This window comes from Jatropha curcas, chromosome 1 (assembly GCF_041381405.1).
Source record: "Jatropha curcas cultivar XTBG-Jc1 chromosome 1, XTBG_Jcur_1.0, whole genome shotgun sequence".
NCBI lineage: Eukaryota > Viridiplantae > Streptophyta > Magnoliopsida > Malpighiales > Euphorbiaceae > Jatropha > Jatropha curcas.
Window position 1 is genome coordinate 7,344,503 of NC_143151.1, and position 5,920 is coordinate 7,350,422.

At 26.2% G+C, this 5,920-nt stretch overlaps 1 long non-coding RNA gene across 2 annotated transcripts; it reads right to left on the reverse strand.

Moving 5' to 3' along the window:
- Positions 1-610: 610 nt before the first annotated feature.
- LOC119371284 (uncharacterized) lies at positions 611-5,507 on the reverse strand. Of its 2 annotated transcripts, none has more exons than XR_005178869.1 (2): positions 5,199-5,507; positions 611-897 (listed from the first exon to the last, which is right to left on the reverse strand). It is a non-coding gene; the product is annotated as an uncharacterized LOC119371284 (long non-coding RNA). The 2 variants fall into 2 exon arrangements; XR_005178870.2 differs by lacking the exon at positions 611-897 and adding an exon at positions 1,920-2,501.
- Between the last annotated feature and the right edge of the window lie 413 nt (positions 5,508-5,920).

Genomic DNA, 5,920 nt, shown 5'->3' on the forward strand with positions numbered 1-5,920 from the left:
GAATAATAAGTCCATAATGTGACATTTTTAACCATTCAAGCAATATCTCTAAAGGCGTTGCAAATGGATCCGCAGGTTCACCAATATCATATGGTCAATTTATATCTCTGGCTCAGCTTCCACATTTCAAATAATTCATAGCTCGGGCCTATAACTTTTCCTCATCATCATAGCATGGGCAAACTAGTCCATTTGCACTTCTACAGAGTCAATTAGAAAATCTTCAAATTTATTGAACTACATGCTAATAATTTTTACATGATAAATTGTAAAACAAGACTCCTCAACTGTGGAGCTCAATAACTAGATGCAAATACATTTTTATACATGTTACTATACATTCAACTATTATCAAAACTGAAAAATTACTAGTGTAACTCTGCGGAGAAGGAAGCAGAGTTTATTTGAACTAGCACATTGTCTATCTCTTAGGAAAAATTTAAGGAAGATGTGAGTTTCACAAACTCAGTGAATAATAATAAATAATGTATAACCCCAAACAGCCACGCAAAATGTTTTTCAACTTTATATAGTGAGCATTCGTTCAACCAAGCGCATGACACATCATCATCAACCACAAATGATATCACATTCAAACAATTACATCAAATAGAGATTGGTCAATGGCATTATTGTTTTTCTCATTTCACAAGGAATCCGTTAATTATGTTTTACAATAGAGGAGCCCATCCCTCTATTGGGGCACGAGGAGTCTATCCCCATTACAGAACGAGGAGCTCATCACCCAAATATAAGTCGAGAAGCCGATCCACCATACAGCCAACTGGTTTATTCTCACTTGACTATTCTTCACATTGTTTTTCTATCCTTTTTTCCTTTTTCATTAACAATGAGAGGCTATCTTGTGGTTTTGTGTTTCAACCCATTTCATTCCAACTTTATACACAAGCAAAGCATAGTATTATCACATCAAAAGTAATCCAAACAATTCATTCAATATAATAAATCACATTAATAATTAATATACAGCACATGAGTGTAATCATGAGTATATGATTATATAACATTTGTATGGTCGTAATATTGTACTTATATAATAGATAACGATAATAGTAATTATATTTTAGTGATATTATATTAATATATGAAGATAAGAGCTAAGTGTTGAATATATTTAGATAGTATAAGGTGAATAATGCATATATGCATATTATGGTATACACAATTTATTATAACTCACAGTAATAACACATAAAGGAAAGACTTCATTAAATAGATGATTATCCTTAAATAAGAAATTAAGGATAATATACTTATTTCTAGCTGCATTTATCAAATAATATTTCTAGCAGTGTTCCTCCTAAGATATGACCTTTCCACTAATTCAAATATTAACGACTTAATATACTTATTGATTATTTTTCACATAGTCCATTCATCGGACAATCAATAATTCCAATAGATTTATAATTAACTTTTAGTTTATAGATTAAAATATCATTTATCTAATTCCAATAATTTTTATACATCTCTACTTTATCTGAATATGATCTACTTTCTTAATTAGTTACCAAAAAATAAATATTTGATATCCGTAAATATATAACAATTTTTTATTTAAATATTTCTATTCAAAACATAATATCCTTTAGTAAAATTCGAGACCGGCTACTAAAACTAATACTTCTTGTAACTTATCATTTTAATTCATATATTATAACTCTGATTTTCAAAATAATTTAATTACACTTTCAATTCTTCTTCCTTTAATCATATACTTCTCAAGAACATCTATATTATACGTTTTACCTAATTTATCTAAAATTCATTTTATAAATTCATATATGTCAAAATTCTCAGTTTATTTATATGGTGTTAATTATATTTACTAATAATCCTTATTTCATTCTTAATCCTTAATTAATTTAATCAAAATTATTCTAATCCAATAGCAATAATTTTTGAACTTGAAATTATACATTAAATTTATCAAATTAAGTCTTAAATTATACTGATTAAAAATCTGGATTTTGGATTTGGGTTCAATGCATAGATCCTAAATTTCTACCTCCCCGGGTCTCGCTGGAGACTCACCGGGCGGCATATGCCGCCGTCACGATGGCCGGAAAGTCTCGACTGCTCGGAATCGTGCGCTCTTCACACCATCTGTCTCAAATTTCATCGAGGAGTCCATTTTTGGTGTTGGTTGGGCGAGATCATCCGTCCAAATGGTCGGAACGAGCTCGACAGAAGCTTAGATCTGCTGTTCATGGTGGTTTTACAAATCGGTCATAAACCTCACGATTTTCAGAGGATAAATGCTCGCAGGGAGGAAAGAAATCGATCGGTACCCATCCTCAACACTAGAACTGCCAGAAACGCTGTGAAATCGCCGAAGAGATGAAGGCAGAGCTGTCTGATCGGAGACAAGATCGCAGCTCCTCTGCTTACTGCGTTCACCGTAAACGAAAAAAAAGATGAGGGAAAAGCCGGGAAGTGGTAGCGGCATGAAGGAAGTCCGCTGGACCTGTCTCAGGTGACTGGAAAACGAAGACAGAGAGAGAAGGGTTGAGCGGCACTGGAATGAAGAAGAAGAAGAGAAAGAAAAGAACAGGAGGGACAAAAAAGATGTTTCTATGCTTCTCTAGGCTGATCCGGTTCGATTCGAACTGGATTTGGTCCAAATCAAAGGTTTATTCTGGTTTTTATCTGATTTATAAGTTTTTTATCTGATTTGAAAGTTTTAAACTGATTTATGGGTCCGATTTAAAAATAAATAAATATTTCCCTTTGAATTTCACTTTATAATCCCATTGGTCAAAATTAAAAATTTAAGTCTTTAAATGAAAAATCTACGCAATCTTATTTTCGGGTTATTTCATGTTCATTTTATTTAAAATTAATTTAAAAATTAAAAATTTAATAAAAATAATTATGTGTATTCTATTTATGAATTTATTTTTTTTTGAAAATATACTTGATCAAATTATACATATGAAGAAAAAATTTTAATAAAAATATTTTCCTTTTTTTTATCTCTCTCCTAAATAAAATATTATATATATTCTATCTGAAAATTTATTTTTAAAAAAATATATCCAGTCAAATTATATAAATATAAAGAAAAAATATTAATAAAAAGAATATATCTTTTTCTTTTTTATTTCTCTCCATAATAAAATATTTTAAATTATAATTAAAAGAGAATAATATATTTAAAAAATAAAATATAAAAATTTTCAAATGTCTCCTTATTATATATATTTATTAAAAAAAAATTTAAAAGATAAAACTTACAATTTTAAAATGCTTAAAAATGATAAAAGTTGTAAATTATTTATTAAAGAAAATGAAAATAAAAAAATAAAAAATTGTTATTAAAAATAAAAACATTTTCAAAACTCAAATGACAAAAAAGTTTCAATGTATATTACAATTTTGAAATGCTTAAAAATGATAATAGTTACAAATTATTTATTAAAGAAAAAGACAATAAAAATTTTTTTTATTAAGAATAAAAATATTTTCAAAATGCAAATAACAAAAAGTTTCAATACATATAGATATATAATAAATATAGCAATAAAATATAATATATAATTTTAAAATTAAAATTTGAAATTTGAAATTGTTCATTAATTCCACACATACATATATTCATCTTATTTAAAGTAAATTTTTAAAAGCAAAAATTTAAAAATTTTGAAAGGTTTAATTATGTATATTTTATTTAAAATTTTATTTTTTAAAAAATGTATTCAATCATATCGTACAAACATAGATAAAAAATTATTAATAAAAATAATATACTTTTTTCTTTTTTATCTCTCTCCTAAGTAAAATATTATGTCTATTCTATTTGAAATTTTATTTTTAAAAATAAATACAATCAAATATACAAATATAATGAAAAAAGAATATACTTTTTTCTTTTTTTATTTCTCTCTAAAAAAATATTTAACTTATAATTAAAATAGAATCAAATATTTAAAAATAAATATAAAAATTTTTAAACGTCTTATTAGCATACATTTATTAAAAATAAATTTAAAAAGGATAAAACTTAAAATTTGAAATGCTTAATTATCTACATGTATTCATTTAAAAAAGAATTTTAATAAATTATATCAAATCAATTAATAAAATGTAATTTTCTAAATGGCCATGACGAAAATTATTTTAGCACATTCTAAATTTCATTAAGATACTTATCTATTCTCACATTTATATATAGTATAGATATTTATCTATTTTTACATCTACATATCTTTATTTATAAATGAAATTTTTTCTATATGTCTTTTAAATTTATAATTCTACAAAAAAAAAAAAAAAAAGGCTAATGCTTATTGTCTAAGGCTTTTATATTGTATTCATTTATCCTACTTTAGTTTATATATATATAATTGCTTCTTTTTATTTCTTTGAAGTTGTAGGATTTATTTTTCTATAAATATTTAATTTTCTATGTATAATAAAAAAAGTAACATTTAATATAATGTCAATAATAAAGCGTCCACTTAGTTTATAGTAAATCATAAATATAAAATAAAAAAATACTTAACTTCATATTCAATATAATTAGTTAAATTCTCACAATTAATTGAAAATCATAACATTTCTAGCTTATTTAGAGAAAAATTGACAATTTAAAGAATTGTAACATTTTTAAAAGAAATCAAATTAATTTCTAATGATACTGCACATTTTAATTGTCAAATGTATCTGTAAAATATCTTTAGAAGCATCATCAAAGTGTCCTCAAAGATATCCTTAAAATTTTTGAAATTAATAAAATAAAAGAAATAATAGAACACAGTTTTTAAAATATCTTCTACATGTTCGGTAGTGTTTGAAAGGGTCAATGTCCAACATAGGTGCTTACATAGTTATGTTGAACCTTTTAAGGTGTCCTTGTATCTTAGCTTATAATTACTAGCATTTCACAACCTGCTTTGCACATTACAAATGGTTATAATTACTTTTTTTTTTTTTTGGTTTTTATATATGCTTATTTTTTTTTAGGAATATAATAAAAATGATAATAAGTTATTGAATTCATACTTCTATTATAATTGAACCCCAAATTCAAATTAGAGATTCTGAAACAAAAAAAAAAAAAAAAAAAAAAAAAAAAAAAAAAAAGCTAAATTGGGACCCATCAGCCTAGGTGTGTTAAATTTAACCTACCTTGGTTAAATCAAAATGGTACGTTTCGTTTCAATGTGAAACCTTACCTGTAACAGTATCTCAGATGCAACTCCATTGTTTCCACAATATCTCACGCAAACTCCATCTCCCTTCTTCTCTATCTAAACAATGCATAACCCATCATATTTCTCACTCCAAAACTCCCCAAGTAGAGAAAAACAACGGCCGTTGCCAAACGACAACTAAGAAAAATATTTACTATGTGGCAAATTGTTACAACCACAGTTACAAAATATTTTTCTACCCGACACCCTCAAAAACACCCCAAATATTTTATACTCTAAAGGACTCCAAAAGATTTGCTTGAAATCCCTAATATAAAACACATTCAAATGTTTTTGGTGTGTTTTGGTGTGTTTAGAAACCTAAACATTGGCTTCCTTTTATAGCCAATTCAAACACCCTCAAAAGCTCATCTCCCCGATGTGGGATTGAGCTAAACTTTTTTTTTTTTTTTCCTTTTGTTTTCAACAAAGGCAGCTCACATTTCCTATCTCCTCGAGGCCTGAATTATATTGACGCTCCATCTAGGTTACACAAGCCAGAAATGGCAAGGGCAATAAAAAGACAAGAGATTTGTAAGTCTCACATAAAGAAATGAACTTTATTATAGATTTTTATAGCATAACATGTTGTGGGTGTTGTAGGGTATGCTAATGTTTGATAAAAAATAGATCTAATTGATAGGATTTTTCCATTAAATAATTATTTTCTATGGTAATGAGAAATATTTTAATATTTAAATAGG